The 19529-nt window shown below is 35.6% G+C and overlaps 1 non-coding gene across 2 annotated transcripts in view; it reads right to left on the bottom strand.

Annotated features, from left to right (window-relative positions):
• Positions 1-19529, bottom strand: part of LOC104001770 (uncharacterized) — a 109480-nt gene that overhangs the window by 49909 nt on the left and 40042 nt on the right. For both annotated transcript variants that reach the window (XR_001707992.4, XR_010152974.1), the window contains exons 2-4: positions 3673-3810; positions 2484-2532; positions 1613-1700 (exon numbers count right to left, since the gene is read on the bottom strand). This is a non-coding gene — a transcript (uncharacterized LOC104001770). The remainder of the gene's footprint in view (positions 1-1612; positions 1701-2483; positions 2533-3672; positions 3811-19529) is intronic.

The raw sequence follows: 19529 nt of genomic DNA, 5'->3' as shown, positions 1-19529 counted from the left end.
ACAGTGACAGATCATCAGATCATCAGGCATTAGATTCTCATAAGGAGTGGGCAACCTAGATCCCTCGCATGCACAGTTCACTTTCTTTTTTTTTTTTTTTTCAGACAGAGTCTCACTCTGTTGCCCAGGCTGGAGTACAGTGGTGCAATCTCAGCTCACTGCAACCTCTGCCTCCCAAGTTCAAGCCATTCTCCTGCCTCAGTCTCCCGAGTAGCTGGGACTACAGGCTCACATCACCAGACTGGCGAATTTTTTTTATTTTTAGTAGAGATGGGGTTTTGCCATGTTGACCAGCCTGGTCTCCAACTCCTGGCCTCAAGTGTTCCATCTGCCCTGGCCTTCCAAAGTGCTGGGATTACAGGTGCAAGCCACCATGCCCAGCCTGCACAGTTTACAATAGGGTTCACACTCTTATGAGAATCTAATGCCATCACTGATCTGACAGAAAGTGGACTTCAAGTGGTAATGTGAGCTATGGGGAGGGGCTGTATATACCTATGAAGTTTTACCCACTCACCCACCACTCACTCACCTCCTGCTGTATGGCCCAGTTCCTAACAGGCCACAGACTGCTACTGGTCTGTGGCTTGGGGGTTGGGGACCCCGTGCTAATGGAATCATTTTTGGAACATAAGAAACCATATCTGAGTTGTCTTAAAAAAAAAAAAAAAACACTGCTGAGTTTTTATCAAGCAGTGGAAGTGGAGAAGGGTATTTCAGGCATAGGATATGGAATGAGCAAATGCATGTGGGCATGAGAGAGCATGGTTAATTGGAAGAAGAGCAAATGGTACAGTCTGACTGCAGCTTAGGCTACTCTGGGAGAATGTAGAATGTGGGACCCAGATTATAAAGGTGGATTAGGGAGATGGTGCTAGGTAGAGGGCAGAAGCAGCCTGGGAGGTCACTTACGAGGCCTAATAAAAGCCAATAGCTGTTCAGAAAGCTTTATTTTAAGAGTTAGTAGGGATGTAGAATCAATTAGATTTTGTGATGTGAAAATCAAGTGGGGAAAAATGTTCTAAAATTAACTCAAGATATATGAGTTGGGTAGCTATTGGCCCCAATGGAGATGAGAAAAGAAAAAGCATCTTTAACATTTTCAGGTTGTATGTTGTGTGTGTGTGTGTGTGTGTGTATTTGTGTGCATGTATGTCAGAGAAATAGAAAATGAGACTGACTCACCTTTTTTATTATGAGGCAACAGGTACATAGATATTCATGAAAAAAAGGGTTCATGTTGTTCCCAGTATTTTGACATTTATCATTAGAAATAATTTCTAAAAATCATCAAAACTTTGACAAGCTTCAGAATAACAATAAAATAGATAAATGAGGTAGACCTTCTAAAATGTGATACAAAGACATGGAAGCTTATTTATCCACCTCTTTCTAGAATATCATATTAAAGAAAAAACAATGGGCTTAAGGCTATGAAATTTGACTTCCAACCCACAACTCACTAGTTTTGTAACCTTCAGTGGGTCCAAGGCTCAGTTTTCGTAACAATATGTTTCTTCAGTCTCTAAAAACTCTGTAATGTTAATCTTTTCCTTGTGTTTTTTTCTGAACTAGACATTATTTTTCTCCATTTAAATTTTTAGAGCCTTACCCCATGTATTCTTAGGTGAATTCCTTTAAACCCGCAGTTGGAATTAGACATCTTTGAATACCCGCCTTCATTTTACTTCATTCTTCAACTGCAATAAATAGTAGAAAATAATGAATTACAATTGCTTTTTGTATAATATTTATACTCATACAATTTAAAAATATAATTTATTTTAATAGGTAGGTATACAAATTAATATATGCTTGATTTTTTCAATGTTGACAAAATTATGAATAATTATGTATTTTTTAATAACATGCAATATTCCATAAAACGTACAGTATTTATTATGCTATATCGGTAAACACATTTTTCTGGAGAATGTTATTTTTTAGAACTTTATTTTTTAAGCCTTTAATGTAGTGCTTGAATAAAGAGAAATACAGGATGATGAAGCTACAGGTGTGAACAGCCTTTAATTACTCCAATGTAAATTAAATTTATAGTTTTGAAAAAACCTAAAGGATTAATCTATGTTTAGTTCTAACACTTCAGAATTTCCATTTATTTCTTAATTTATAAAAAATTCTACTTAGGTTAGGCCAGGTGTGGTGGCTTATGCCTGTAATACCAGCCCTTTGGGAGGCCAAGGCGGGTAGGATCACTTGAGGTCAGGAGTTCGAGACCAGCCTGGCCAACATGGTGAACCCCCCCTCCATTCCTACTACAAATATAAAAATTAGCTGGTCGTGGTGTCACATACCTGTAATTCCAGTACTCAGGAGACTGAGGCAGGAGAATTGTTTGAACCCAGGAGGCAGAGGTTGCAGTGAGCTGAGATCCCACAGAAAGTGGACCTTAAGTGGTAATGTGAGCTATGGGGAGTGACTGTACATACAGATGAAGTTTTACCCACTCACCCACCACTCACCTCCCGCTTTGTGGCCACTGCACTCCAGCCTGAGCAATAGAGTGAGATTCTGTCGCAAAAAAAAAAGAAAAAAAGAAAAGAAAAATTCTACTTAGGTTAAGCACTCAAGAGTTTCCATAAAATTTTCATTTTTAATCCAACATTATTAAAATTATCAAATTTTTAATCAATTTCAGTTTATAAATAACATGAATTTTTACATTAATGATAGTGATAAGATGGATATATAGAATCCATAAGTAATCCAAAACCTTATTTCAACCAATGTCCTACTTTCCACGCTATTTATGAGTACTAACAAGAAATATTATAATTTCCTATATTGATATTTTTATGTTCTATTTCCTCTGACAAAGACTGAAAGAATTATGAATATCAAAAATTCAGGATAAGTTATGTCAAGTCAAATAATTTGTTTCCAGCTGTAAGGGATTATTAAATTTGTGGTTAAAACATTTAAAGTTTGAGTAAATTTTTTCCTTTTTGTTAAAGTTTCGACATCAGAGATAAATATCTGATTTGAATTCTTTGCACAGGTTACTTGATGTGGTAAATTCCACAAATGGCCACAGTTTTTTGCAATGCTTTCTATAAAAAAGTGAAGTGGTTTCTCTATCTCTTTAATTCAAGCATGGCTAGTGGTTTACTTTGGCTAGAAGAACATGCCAGAAGTACTATTCAGTAAGTTCCAAGAATGGACTTCAAGAAGCTTTGCAATTTCTTCTCTTGCTCCTGAAATTCTGACACCATCACATGAATGATCTCTTGACTAGTGTAGTGAAAGGTTGAAACAATGTCAGAAGCTTATCATTCCTGTTTTCCTCATAAAACCATCATAAAGGAGCCAGCCCCAGCCAGTATACAAAATGATCATAGACACTTGCGAAAGGTTTGTCAAGATTAGCCAAGTCTAGCCCAGACCAGAAGAACTGCCCAGTGGAGGCCAGCCTGGAATCATAAACAAAATACATAGAAATTTTAAGCTATTAACTTGTGGGGTAGTATGTTATGAAGCAAAGGCTAACTGATGAATTTGATAAAACTTTTATGTACTATAGATTTCATATTAAGAAAAATGTTGACATCTATAATGTTGATGATCTGTTCTGGAATATTGTAGAATCGAACTATTAATTGAATGACAAAATTCCAAAAATGGCTAGAAGAGTACCATCATAAAAATACATACCTGTATTTTTATCTGTATCTCTCATTTGTTGAATTTGGCCACAGTTAGTGTCAGTTATTGTGCTCCTGGGAATATGTCATTTCCTTTCTACATCTGTCTTTGCACATCCAGGTACTTATTGGGGTAAGTCTTCTTATCCTGTAGGACAAAGTTAATGACATAGACATGTAAAGGGGAAGTCAGGTGCGGCTGTAGGAAAGTAGTTGTATGAGACTAGAGATAAATTAAGCATTACTTTCCTATCACTCTGGTAATGGTCTCAAACCTCTGTGGGCCTTCTATTTCATGTGGTGTAGATTATAAAACATGGGACGGAAATTCTAACTTTATCCAGGCTCAGAAGAAAATAGTACTTGCTTATGCAGGGTGTACTGTTCTTACAAGCCATTTCTGAGATGGGAAACTATTAGGTCAGTGCAAAAGTGATTGTGGTTTTTGCTATTACTTTTAATGCAACAAAGTTCTACAACATCTAGTAAAATTAGAGCTTTGATATTAAATTATTCCCATGAATTTTCACAACCTGATTGTTTTGAGTGTGTTTATACTGCAGAAATTTCATCAATAACTTCATGTGATACAATTGATCCTTGGCCGGGGAGATACTGACTTCCGAGAGTACTGTTTTCCATAAGTACTGTCTTCTATTTTTAGCCTAAGTTAGGGTGGGATACCCTGAATTAAAAGTCATTGATGCATTAATGATATCACCTCATGTTTATCTGTTAGGTAATAGTCTTGAAAACATTTCCATTTAATTGTCACAAAAGTTCCGTTTTACCACTAGAAATTTATTCCTTCTTTCTTTTTTTCTCTTCCTTTCTTCTTTCCTTTCTCCCTCTCTTCCTTTTTTCTTCCTTCCTTCGACTCTTTCTTTTCTTTTCCTTTCTTTTTTCTTTTCTTTTTTCTTTCCTTATTTCCTTCCTTCTCTCTTTCTCTCTCTGTTCTTTCCTTTGTATCTTTCTCTCTTTCTTTCCCATTGCATTAGCCCATTTTCACACTGTTATAAAGACATACCCGAGACTGGATAATTTGTAAAGGAAAGAGGTTTAATTGACTCACAGTTCCACATGGCTGGAGAGGGCTCAGGAAACTTACAAACATGGCAGAAGGCAAAGGGGAAACAAGGACCTTCTTCACAAGGCAGCAGGAAAGAAAGAGGAAAGCCCAGGGCAAACTGCCATTTACAAAACCATCAGATCTCGTGAGAACTCACTCATTATCACCTGAACAGCATGGAGAAGACTGCCCCCATGATTCAATCACTTCATACCAGGTCCTTCCCTTGACGCATGGGGATTGATGGGATTACAGTTTAAGATGAGATTTGGGTGGGGACACAGCCAAACCATATCACCAATATTAGAAAAAAATGAGAAAGTAGAGCTAAAATACCTAGTTTATTAATTATACTGAATATGACCAAAATAAGCAAGAAACACTGAAAGACTGAAAGCTAATATGGAAAAAAAATCAGACAAATATTAACTAAAGTAATACGCATATTGCTATAGTAACTACAAAAAAAAGCCTTAAGGCAAAATATATATATATATCCCAGAAAAGGTCTGGTGGAGTGCACCTGTAGTGCCAGCTACTCGGGAGTCACAAGAATCGCTTGAGCCCTGGAGGCGGAGGTTGCAGTGAGCCGAGATCACGCCACTGCACTCCAGCTTGAGCTACAGAGTGAGATTCAGTCTCAAAAAAAAAAAAAAAATCACAAAATATATAGAAATTGTTGATAAATTCAAACACACTAAAAGAATAAAAAAGCTTTTATTTACAAATAGTCAACATAAAGACGGTGAAAAGTCAAGCCATAGGTAGAAAAATACACTTGTTGCATAAATTTGATGAAGTGTTTATTTGCAGAATATGTAACAACCACAGATGTTCCCCCAACTAGTGATAGTTCTACTTACATTTCAACTTTATGGTGGTGTGAAAGTGATACTCATTCAACAGAAACTATTTGAAATACCCATACAACTGTTATACTTTTCAATTTCAGTATAGTATTCAAAAATTACAGGAGATATTCAACACCTTATTATAAAATTAGCTTTGCGTTCAATGATTTTGCTCAACTGTAGGCTAAGTGTTCCTAGCACGTTTAAAGTAGGCTGTGCTAAGCAATAATGTTTGGTAAGTTAAGTGTATTAAATGCATTTTTAACATGATATTTTAAATTTACAATGGGTTTATCAGTATGTAATCAAATTGTAAGTTGAAGAGTATTGGTGTAAACATATTTTTTGCAAAAAAAAAAAATCCACTATGTGGGCAAAGATCTCAAAAACACATCAATAGGTAAACTAAAAAAGAAAAAAAAATGTAAAATTATGCTTGAAATTACAAGCAATCAGAGAAATGCAAATAAAAGCAAAACTGAGATACCACATAACAGACTGAAAAATATTAATCTAACTATATTGGCAAGGATGAAAAACAAAAGTGCTTTTCATGCAGTAATTGAGTTGCTACATTCCTACTTCTCTTTTTATAACTTTAAAACACTAAACAGTAATACAATCAACAAATGTTAGGCTGGATTCCCCAAAAAACAAGACTGAAAGAGGAATTAACATCTAGAAAGATTATTAGGAGAGTTCACTGTGTAACCACACCTGTGAATGGCTAAATAATGTTGGGCAGTGGAAGAAGTTGAATTATTATAAAGTAACAAAAGGCTTCAGTCCATCACCCAAAAAGCTCTGAAACAAGGATGTCACTTCTAAGTTGTACGGAATGTAGGCAAAGGGAGCTGTAACTTTTTTGTTTGTTTGTTTAGACAGGGTCTCTCTCTGTAGCCCAGGCTTGAGTGCAGTGGTTTGAATACCGCTCACTGCAGCCTCAACTTCCTGGGCTCAAGTTATCCTCCTGCCAAAGTCCCCCAAGTAGCTGAGACCCTAGGCACATGCCACAATGCCTGGCTAATTTTTATAATTATTTGTGGAGACGTGCTTTGCCATGTTGCCCAGGCTGGTCTCGAACTCCTGTGTTCAATCCATCCACCCGTGTCAGCCTCCCAAAGTGTTGGGATTATAGGCATGAGCCACTGCACCAACCGGGGAAGTGCCTTCTTGCTGGACACAAATCAGTCATTGGATGAAGGCTGCCCGTGCAGAGACAGCAAGGCAGATTCCTTGTTCTAAGGGAGATTTGGAGAGAAAGACTGAGCTATCAGAAACTAACACTGCTGGCATCTCTGTACTAAGAATCTTGGTACTGAAGGGGAAATCTGGGCAGTCTAATACAGCATTATTTACTACAGTCCACTTAAATCCCCTCAAATCCACTCCATATGTATAATAAGTTTACCCTATCTGGTAATATCTCCTCTAATATTCTAGGTGATCATTTTTTTAAGGAAAGTAAAAGAGAAATATTAATGGAAAAGCTTTAGCCCTATTACTACAGACAATGGTTACACTTTTTTTTTTCCTGCAAGTTTCTTGGTACAGGGAACCAGAAGTCATTGTGTAGTACCATAATAGAGTTCATTGAGTCTTATTTTGACCTCTGATGGAAGAATTCGCACTCTGTCAACTGGAATGTCTAAAGCCAAAGAGCCAAAGCTGTGAGAATAGAATGTACAAGTTCAAGTGCGTAGCTGAGAGTGATGATAAATCAAGCCACTCCTACTTTTACTCATTATTTTACTCATCACATTTTTTCACTCATATTTTAAGAATATACATTGTAGCCATAGATAACAAAGTATCAACTACTATAATTCATTTAGCATTTATTTATACTGTGTTCTGGAAAATGGCTATCCATCCTGGCAGAATTTATCTCCAACCTGGAGTCCCAGCTTCAAAATTCTGTTGCATCGCTTTTATTAGACTGGAAACTTTTGGATGAAGCATTGTGTAGACCCTATATGTAAGTGTCTACTACCATACCTATTTTGCTGTGAATAGTCTTCCACATTTTGATACAGCAATATGCAGAATCCTTTCTTGGTGATTAAACATTCTCTAAGGACTTGGAAAATCGTTTTGGAAAGCAGTAAGACTTGCACTTGATCTCCCCTAGTATTTTCGCTTTTATCTATATGCTAGGAATCAAGATAGAGCTCTAACAACTATTAAGTGTCTCCATTTAAAATTTATGTCAGCAACTAGAGAAATGACCACTCAGTGGGTCCATCAAATCAGTTAACCCACTGTGAAATGGACCTGGACCAAGATTCTATTTATGGGCCACCATAAACCCCAACTCTAACAGAGAATCAAGATAATGCTTTGGATACCTGGGTACCAATGTCAGTTCAGACAAAGAATCAAACCATCTTCAAAATGTTTGAATATTCCCCTTTCTTCAGTGTAATGATACCCTAATAAATAGCTGTAGGTCTCTTGGGGGAAAAAAAACCCTGAAGAATCTTTACTGTACATAATGGCTATAGTGTTTTCATTCATTGGGTTCCATGTATGAACACTTGCTCAGAACTAGAAACTGGACAAGAAATAGTGACTTTTGGCAGGTTTTAACCTCACTTTCCTGAAAATTCTTCTTTAATTTTTTATAATATAAATTGTGCAATACCCATTCTGAACACTGTACAATAAAGTGGAACTCATTTATTCAGTAGTTGAGAAGGAAGAGATCAGAATTCTGGGCGCTGAAACAACTAGAACTGTGGGCCAGGTTACCAGAAAGGGGACAGCCTAATAGAAAGGAAGCTTATGAGAATTCATGAGGATTACCTGCTGTTTTTTGGTCAGGAGCTAAATGGTAGAAGCAAAATGTGAGGCCCTACATAGCCTAGCAGAGATTGCCTCCTACACGTCTGAAAACTGAATGATGATGCCAGAGTACTGCAACAAACTGGAGTTATAATCCAGGTACAGTGGAGACACTTCACTGAGAATTTTGGTCAATTACTTGAGTTCTGCAAGGCTACATCTCATGAGCACTGATGCCCCATTACAGAAAGACCTATACCATAAAGATAAATAAATAAAACCATGCCTGAAACATACATAAAATTCACCAGTGATTTAACAGTTTTCCAGAACATATTTCAAAACCCTGTAAAGGAAGACCACTTAATCTAGACTTTCTGTTATGTACTGAACCACTCACAGTGTCTACTAAAATTATAAATTGCTATACCTGAAAGAAACAAGGGAGGGTAATCCACATGAAGAATGTAAAAAGCAGCCAATAAAAACAAACCCAAAGATAACCCAGATGTTGGAATTAGCAGACAAGGGCTTACAGGAGCTCTGTTCAAAGATTTAATGAAATACATGGTCATAGTGAGTGAGCAGGTTGGAGATTATGGATGCATATTGTAATCCCTAGAGAAGGCATTAAGAAAAAGAAGTATGAAGAGGAATAACTGAAAAACTGACTTAGTGAGTGAGCAGGTTGGAGTATGGGAATAGAAAATAAACAAATGGATATTCTAAAGCTGAAAAGTACTATATCTGAAATGAAAAAAATACTGTTTTGATTTAATAGCAAATAAGATATCACAGAATGAAGAGTTACTGGGGTAAATACATATCAAAATAAATTATTCAATCTGAAGATTGAATAGACAAAGGAGATTACAAATTAATAAACAGTGCCTTTGTGCCATGTGAACAAGTATCAAGCAGTTTACTAGGAATTTTAGAGGACAGGACAGATACAGCAAAAAACATATTTCAGAAAACCATCATCAAAAAGTTTCCCAAATTTGGTGTAAAAATCAAGTTAATATTCAAGAAGTCCAAGGAATCCAAAGAATAATAAATACAAACAGATCCACAGTATAACTCTTGTAGTCAAACCTCTGAAAAAAAGAGAAAAAACAAATATTTCAAAAGCACCCACAAACAAATATACAGGGAAAGAACAGTAAGAATTATTGCTGACTTTTTAGGAGAAAATCTGGCAGACAATGAAACATCTTTGAGGTGCTAATAGAAAAAAGAACTCAGAAGTCTATATTAAGTGATAATATCTCATGTAAATGAAGGCTTAATGTTAACATTTTCAAATAAACAAAAGCTGAGAAAATAAGTCACCAACAGATCTATTCTACAAGAATGATAAAGGGAGTTTTTGAGGTTTATGAGGAATGACACTACGTAGAAATCCATACAAGAATAAATGAAAAGCACCAGAAGTGCTAAATTGGTGGGTAAACATTAAAAGAAAAAAAATTATATTTGCTTCAAAACAGCATTTTAAAGTAGAAATAAGAACACTCTATTGTGATGTTTATTACATACATAGATTTAAAGTATATGATGACAATACTCAAAAGAATGGAGTGCAAATGGAATGTTACCGTTGTAAGGTTATTACACTTCATGTGAAGCAGCACAGTATTATATTAACTTGAAACAGACTATGTCAGATTAAGGATGCATATTGTAATCCCTAGAGACAGCATTAAGAAAAAGGAGTGCAAAACAGAATCACTGAAAAACTGACAGGAATTTAAAAAGTAATTTTTAAAAACTAGCTTACATGGTTGAGTTGGGTTCAAAGGTGAGGAGAGTGAGACAGAATTTGATGAACTGTAGTATAAGCAACTTAATTAAAGTAGAGGTGAGTAATTAAAACTATTTTGAGCTGATTTCTCCTTTTCATTGTTGCATTTTTACTCTTCAATATACTGTATTACCAGCTAATTTGTGAACTCTTTAACTCTGTTAGCTTTCTTTTCTTTTGGAGTTGTCAGCAGTGTCATATTATGAATGAAATAAGGCTTGATATGTAATATTTATGTTTGCCAAACATGAAGAGCTGAATCCTTGGTGCCAAGATGTTTGTCAAGAGCCAAGAAAGCATCTGTGTTAACAATTATGAGATGTAAGGCACAAAATGCCAAAAATCTATTAGAAGAAAAAAAAGATCGCTTGATGAAATCTCTGAAGAAAAATACCTGTGAATACAAGGCAAAGGATCCATTTGTAGGCCCACTCATTTGAAGCTCCTGATAACATTAACCCTATAATGGTTAATGGAAAGAGGCTGAACTTGAAGAAAGGCTGTGAAAGATGCTAGAATACAGATAGGATTTTAAACTTTTGAAAACATTTACTTACTGCAACTTGGCTTGAGATATTCTAACTATTTTGATGATGTCGTGGGGAATGGCTTATGTCAATAAATTTATATAAGACTCTGGAAGTCAAAGTAACCAACAGAATAATCCTGCTATGCTACTCAAGAATCTCAGAGAGACTATAATCCTGTAGAGAATCACCCTTAGAAGAGGAAAATAAAACCCTTACTGCAAGCCCCACACCTGAAAGTTTCCACACTTTGGACTAACATCCTTAATATTTCCCAAGTTCCCTTATGGTTCTTGAAACCATCCAGGGCCATCCAGGCATGCTAAGTCCAGACCAGGGTCCATGTGGACCACAGTCTCTGTTTTTCCCCTTTTGAGTGTTCTCCAAACCTCCATTCTGTGTGTGGTCTTGACCAAACGGTGTGAGTAGTCTGAGATTTTCAGCTATACTAACTATGCTTGAGCCCTGGTTCCTGGGCCATGGTTTAGCAAATGGCTCACTCCGGCTGGCCGAAGTAGTATTTCTGTAATGGTGTATTGTGAGATTGGCCCTAGAATCATACTCATATGATAATTTTTGATGACTCACTCATGTTGAACACAAGCCAAGATCAATGCTATTGGCTGTCATTGGTTTATCATCAAATCTTGGCCTTGAACTCTATGTATGGCTCTGTGCATGGGTTATCCTTTGTACATATTTTAACCACAGCATCAACTTTAGTCAACAATACAGAAGGGAGATGGGAGTAGCAGTTAACATTCTTTACTCTGTGAACCTCTGCCAATGGCACACAGAGTGGTCATCCCACCTTTCTGCAGACTCCACATTACATGTTATTTTCTACTGGTGCCCATTAGAAGGCTTTTGAAATGATAGCTCTGTGATGCTAATGGTCTCTTCCAATTGATGTTCTCTATTGTCTTTAATCTGTGTAGTAGTGTCATGTTCTTCTGGGTACATTTTAAGACTTGCCCGTTGAAGAACAGCCAGTGAGACAACTCTTCTTGCACTGCCAACAGGCCCCTTATCTTTTATCCCCACTGTTGGCAGTATATGTAGGCAGGGGTGCAGTCTGTATTGAAAGAGATTATCTCTTAGGAGTGCAGTCATTATTGCCTACGAGTTCAAGAGAAGACATCATTGAAAATAAGTTGTTCTAAGTTTATACTATTCAATTCCTAGTAGTAAATTTACTAAGAGCAGAAAAGTAATGACAATTTATGAAATTATAATTACATCACATGTTATCATTACATTTTCTGCTTGCTCTAAGACTTGCATGAGTATCATTACCAGTGAAATACTTTGAGAAAGGCATTGTAAGCCAGTATTCACAGCAGCATGATGGATGACATGGAACCATAAGAAATGACTAACCAGCATTAAATAAGTGGTATAAGAATTGCAGAGGTGAAAAGACCTGCATTGTTTTAATATTAATAGATTCCAAACAGCCATGTCATTGTCAGTAAGAAGTGTTGCTGCCTTTTTCTTGTAATGAGAGATATAAAATTATCCAAGAATTGCACTTTGACAATAAAGAACAAAAACAAATGGTTCCTCAATCTAAATGAGAAAGGATAGTGTCTAAACACTACGAGGAATCCTCTTGCACTGCTTGGCAATTGTAAAAATGTATGTGCTTCTTCTTTATTCACTGCTCTAAATCATCATCATCATGCCTTATAGGGACTCATGAATTTTGCAAATTTTTAAATCAAATTATTTATTTCAATCCCACCAAAAAATATTTTCCTGCTGTCCCATATATTCTAGCAGTGGCCCCACTTCTTGGAAAAGGCTGTGGCAGAGGATGGGCATGAGAAAGTGAGAGAAGAGTAGAATGAACAACTATTTTTGAGTGTCTGTACTAGATGTTTTATATTACCTACTCATTTAATTATCACAATTGCTTATAAAATAGACATGAATCTATTGCTTACTAAGAAACAGTACACAAAATGGTTAAACAATTTGTTCAACATCATACAACTAATAATGAACAGAACCAGATTTAAAATCCACATCTGTGTCACTGGGTAATTTTTCATTTATGATATACTAGGTAATGTTTAGAGCTAAGACAAATAATTTACTTCTATCAAGAAGAGTTTATTTCAACAAGATAATTGGTAGAACAAGAATCCAACATTAAAGACATTTCAGCAATAGTCTCTACAACTGTGTAATTTGTCCTTGTGATTTTCAAAGAGTCCTTTTAATCTTTCTTGGCATTCTTCCCTTTTTAAAAAAAACTCGTTAGCAATGTAAAGCAAACTTTAAAGTAGCAGAATCTAGCTCCCTAAGGAGGGAATATAACAATGACTTTACTTGTGACTTTGCTGCCTTCAGTGAGAATAGGTCCATTGAACACCAATTTAAAGAGTAGGGTTAATGTAGTTATAGGAAAACTCATCAAGGAAAATGCTGATCTTTAATTCTAACTGCTCAATTAAATAGAACAACTGAAAAAGACCCATCCTATTTGGTGTCCAGGTAAAAATAAATGTAGGCCGCAGAAATTTTTTTAAATTCCTGATTGCTTTTTCTATAATCTCCAAGTTGTTTACTTCGGGGCAAATAATCTTTTATTTTGGCCACTCATAACACAAAGAGATGACTGAGATGTAGATAACCCTAGTCACCAGACAGTGTTCTAAATGCTTGATATGTATATTATTTTATGTAATCTTTATATCTTTCTAATGAGAAAAATACTATTACTATTTTTATTGCCATTTTGTTGAAAAGAAAAGTGAGAATGAAAGTCTCTGTCACTTCTCTCAGGTCACACAACGTCTAATGGCAGAGTAGAATTTTAATCCAGCCAATCAGGCTTTAGAGCCTATCCTTTAATCACTACCCAATACAGCCTCTCCGTACAGTACAGTGGGGATGAGCACAGATTCTGGAGCCAGATATCCTGAATTCAAAATACAGCTTCACTACATACTAAGTATGTGACTTGGAGCTTAATTTCTCTCAGCCTCAGTTTCCTAATTTGCATAATGGAATGATATATTATACAGATCCTTACCAGGATTAAATTAGGTAGTCCATGTAGAGCACTTGGCTCAGTGCTCAATAATTGCAAGTATTCAATCATTATAAGCCATGATTATGGTAATGAAGTAGCTCTTCCCCTCTATTAGATAAGATGGGTGAGAAAGATTCAATGAGAGATAGCCTAATTCTTTTGTAACATAAGATGGACAGAGAAACAGCCAATATATGGGTATTTTAACATATAAATAATACATATCCTTAACCTTAGAGTTATGATTTTAAGAAAGATCTCAAAAATACTGTACTGTTCATTCATGGAAATTATAATGTTATGTTTTATCTAATTCAAGAAGCTATTGATAAGATGTCCCATTACCATTTATTATACAACATTAGCAAAATGCTCCCAATTACATTGTGATAAATGGCTTTTCGCTTATAATTTTATTGAAAACATCATTTTGTATTCAGACAGGTTTTTAACATATATCACATAAGAAAAATGTTAGTAAAACCATTTAATTCATTTATTAAAAACTTTGTTAATGTCGGACTCTATTGGTTTTCAAAACAATATTGCTCTCTGTCCTATCAAAATAATTGGTAAGGCAGCATTTCTTAAAAGAGTCTTGTATTCTAGTCTTCCAAGATTTTCTTTCAAGTTGCTGACACCCAATCTAAAAGTTGTGATGCAGGTGTTTTTTCTATTTTAGTAAGCTCATACTTTTATTTTTTCTCAATTCAATTACATTTTGTTAAAATTGTAGTAGCATCTGTTTGAAGACAACAGACTGTTAACAAATTGATGTTTCAATACTCTAACAGTTATCTTGTGTGATACATTAATATGGTCATAGCAGCCTCTTTATGCTTTCAAATTTGTTTTATCTACTTCAGTGGATTTGGCAATTTTTCCAGTTTCAAGTGCATCACTAAGTGTATAGTAACAATAGGTCTAGTTCCAACAACACATGTAACTTAATGAGGTGAGTAAAATATAAACTGCTATGCCAGGTTTAGATGTGTACAGGCACCGACTATTATGTCACAATTGAGACTTAGTTGACAATAGTTGTAAGATGCATATTAGCTTCAGATATATTAATATTTGGAAAAAATATTCAATTTGATGAAATGTGGTACCTTAATTTACTACATTGCTTATCTGATTATATAAACACATCTGTCACATCCTTCACTACCTTCACTATTGATAGCTTTGCATACTTAACAGGAACATATTTACATTCCCAAACTTCATGGAATAGAGATAGCTAGTATCCAGTCACTGTGGTATCAAGAGACATACTGTCTACTAACTCATATGCAAAGAATCAAAATACAAGCTTATGAGCTGTATTTAATCAAAAGTTGACCTTTTGTACGTCATATTTATATTCAGACCTCCTTCTAACATCCTACACCCATCAATGAACTTAATTGTTCTGTGTTTTGAAGAAATATAATATACCGTGAGAGTATGCCCAGTTCTTTCTGTATCTGTAAGGAAATAATAATAAGCCTTACATTAGAGGTTCAAGGTTGTATGGCAAATTTCAAAAACTGGGATCATTTAGTCATCAATCTTCTGCTCTTTCCTGTAAAGTCTGCTGAAAAGGCTTACACAAAGTTTAGAACTTGAATTCAATTGGATCTTTACATCTAAGTAATAATTTTTTGAAGAATGAACATTAAGATATGTATCCTCTTAAAATCTTCACATTTATATTGTTTGCTCCAATTGTTAAAGTTCTCCTTTAATATTATTTGTTTTCTGAATATGCTGCTACTTTAATACTATTTGTACTCTGAGTACACCACGCAGAAGCAATCAAAGGCAGTATAATTTTTCAAAGTAGCTACACGATTTACAGATAATAGAGGCTAGAGATTAAAGAACAAAAGGAACATCCTGATTAAAACTGAAATGTCAAATTTAAATCTTTAACAATCTTTCTTAACAAACTAAGTCATTCTCTGTTCTTAAACACAAGGAGACAAGCATTCTACAAGAATTTGGTCTATAATTACATTTTTAAGTACTTTTTTTATACTGATGTTTTATTTTGTCTCTGGTATTTATCTCTTCCAAGTATTTTAGCTTTCCCAAATATTTTAGAAATTAGAGTCTTTTAATATTTAAAACATTTTAGGTATTTCAAGGTACTTAAGAAATTAGAGGGAATATATGCAGTAAATCTCTGTTCATGCATTTATCGATGCATCTTAATATATTTATTAGACAGTATTTTGTTATAGGTTGTGAGAAATATAAAAATATATAATTCTAAATGTCTGTAGCAAGAAAACCCAAGAAGATGAACAGTGAAATTATATGGTGCAAAATATGATGAGATATAATTTTAAGATTGCTTTAAGATTTAAAAGACCTTTTCATGTATGTTGTGCTAGAACCATATCAGTTACAATTATGTTTGACTTTATAACAGAGATTCAGTTTCAATGACTGAAGACAGTGGTGGTTCATTTCTAACCTAGGCCTTCCAAGGACATTCTAGGGAACATCTTCATTTCTGTCAACCATAAGACAAAAAGGAGCACAGAGGATCACTTGTAGGAGGGTTTTATGAGCCAGACCTGGAAGGAACACAGATCACTTTCATATTCCACTGGCTAGAACTTAGTCACATGACCACTTTTAACTTCAATGAAAATGAGGAATGTCTGTCAGCTGAGAAGGAAGAAGAGGCTATGGTTTATGCTGGCACTTAGCAGTTATGTCACTTTTCCTTACAGGATTTTTGTGATCATTAAATGAATTAATACATATGAAGCACTTAAAAGACCATCGAGGATAGGAAGAAACTGCATCAACTAATGAGCAAAATAACCAACTAACATCATAACGACATGATCAAATTCACACATAACAATATTAACCTTAAATGTAAACGGGCTAAACGCTCCAATTAAAAGACACAGACTGGCAAACTGGATAAAGAGTCAAGACCCATCAGTGTGCTGTATTCAGGAAACCCATCTCACGTGCAGAGACACACATAGGCTCAAAATAAAAGGATGGAGGAAGATCTACCAAGCAAATGGAAAACAAAAAAAGGCAGAGGTTGCAATCCTAGTCTCTGATAAAACAGACTTTAAACCAACAAAGATCAAAAGAGACAAAGAAGGCCATTACATAATGGTAAAGGGATCAATTCAACAAGAAGAACTAAGTATCCTAAATATATATGCACCCAATACAGGAGCACCCACATTCATAAAGCAATCCTTAGTGACCTGCAAAGAGACTTAGACTCCCACAAAATAATAATGGGAGACTTTTACACACCACTGTCAACATTAGACAGATCAACGAGACAGAAAGTTAACAAGGAAATCTAGGAATTGAACTCAGCTCTGCACCAAGCGGACCTAATAGACATCTACAAAACTCTCCACCCCAAATCAACAGAATATACATTCTTTTCAGCACCACACCACACCTATTCCAAAATTGACCACACAGTTGGAAGTAAAACACTTCTCAGCAAATGTAAAAGAACAGAAATTACAACAAACTGTCTCTCAGACCACAGTGCAATCAAACTAGAACTCAGGATTAACAAACTCACTCAAAACTGCTCAACTACATGGAAACTGAACAACCTACTCCTGAATGACTACTGGGTACATAACAAAATGAAGGCAGAAATAAAGATGTTCTTTGAAACCAACGAGAACAAAGACACAACATACCAGAATCTCTGGGACACATTCAAAGCGGTGTGTAGAGGGAAATTTATAGCACTAAATGCCCTCAACAGAAAGCAGGAAAGATCTAAAATTGGTACCCTAACATCACAATTAAGAGAACTAGAGAAACAAGAGCAAACAGATTCAAAAGCTAGCAGAAGGCAAGAAATAACTAAGATCAGAGCAGAACTGAAAGAAATAGAGACACAAAAAACCCTTCAAAAATCAATGAATCCAGAAGCTGGTTTTTTGAAAAGATCAACAAAATTTATAGACTGCTAGCAAGACTAATAAAGAAGAAAAGAGAGAAGAATCAAATAGAAACAATAAAAAATGATAAACGGGACATCTCCACTGATCCCAAAGAAATAGAAACCACCATCAGAGAATATTATAAACACCTCTACGCAAATAAACTAGATAATCTAGAAGAAATGGATAAATTCCTCAACACATACACCCTCCCAAGACTAAAATGGAAGAAGTTGTATATCTGAACAGACCAATAACAGGCTCTGAAATTGAGGCAATAATTAATAGCTTACCAATCAAAAAAAGTCCAGGACCAGATGGATTCACAGCTGAATTCTACCAGAGGTACAAGGAGGAGCTGGTACCATTCTTTCTGAAACTATTCCAATCAATAGAAAAAGAGGGAATCCTCCCTAACTCATTTTATGAGGCCAGCATCATCCTGATACCAAAGCCGGGCAGAGACACAACAAAAAAAGAGAATTTTAGACCAATGTCCCTGATGAAGATCAATGCAAAAATCCTCAATAAAATTCTGGCAAACCGAATCCAGCAGCACATCAAAAAGCTTATCCACCATGATCAAGTGGGCTTCATCCCTGGGATGCAAGTCTGGTTTAACATATGGAAATCAATAAACGTAATCCAGCATATAAACAGAACCAAAGACAAAAACCACATGATTATCTCAATGGATGCAGAAAATGACTTTGACAATATTCAACAACCCGTCATGCTAAAAACTCTCAATAAATTAGGTATTGATGGGACATATCTCAAAATAATAAAAGCTATCTATGACAAACCCACAGCCAATATCATACTGAATGGGCAAGAACTGGAAGCATTCCCTTTGAAAACTGGCACAAGACAGGGATGCCCCCTCTCCTATTCAACATAGTGTTGGAAATTCTGGCCAGGGCAATCAGGCAGGAGAAGGAAATAAAGGGTATTCAATTAGGAAAAGAGGGAGTCAAATTGTCCCTGTTTGCAGATGACATGATTGTATATCTAGAAAACCCCATCATCTCAGCCCAAAATCTCCTTAAGCTGATAGGCAACTTCAGCAAAGTCTCAGGATACAAAATCAATGTGCAAAAATCATAGGCAGTCTTATACACCAATAACAGACAAACAGAGAGCCAAATCATGAGTGAACTCCCATTCACAATTGCTTCAATGAGAATAAAATACCTAGGAATCCAACGTATAAGGGATGTGAAGGACCTCTTCAAGGAGAACTACAAACCACTGCTCAATGAAATAAAAGAGGATACAAACAAATGGAAAAACATTCCATGCTCATGGGTAGGAAGAATCAATATCATGAAAATGGCCATACTGCCCAAGGTAATTTATAGATTCAATGCCATCCCCATCAAGCTACCAATGACTTTCTTCACAGAATTGGAAAAAACTACTTTAAAGTTCATATGGAACTAAAAAAGAGCCCGCATCACCACGTCAATCCTAAGCCAAAAGAACAAAACTGGAGGCATCATGTTACCTGACTTCAAACTATACTACAAGGCTACAGTAACCAAAACAGCATGGTACTGGTACCAAAAAGAGATATAGACCAATGGAACAGAACAGAGCCCTCAGAAATTATGCCGCATATCTACAACTATCTGATCTTTGACAAACCTGACAAAAACAAGAAATGGGGAAAGGATTCCCTATTTAATAAATGGTTCTGGGAAACCTGGCTAGCCATATGTAGAAAGCTGAAACTGGATCCCTTCCTTATACCTTATACAAAAATTAATTCAAGATGGATTAGAGACTTAAATGTTAGACCTAAAACCTTAAAAACCCTAGAAGAAAACCTAGGCAATACCATTCAGGACATAGGCA

Source organism: Pan troglodytes, chromosome 1 (assembly GCF_028858775.2).
Source record: "Pan troglodytes isolate AG18354 chromosome 1, NHGRI_mPanTro3-v2.0_pri, whole genome shotgun sequence".
In the NCBI taxonomy this organism is placed as follows: domain Eukaryota; kingdom Metazoa; phylum Chordata; class Mammalia; order Primates; family Hominidae; genus Pan; species Pan troglodytes.
This window is presented reverse-complemented; position numbering and strand designations above follow the sequence as displayed.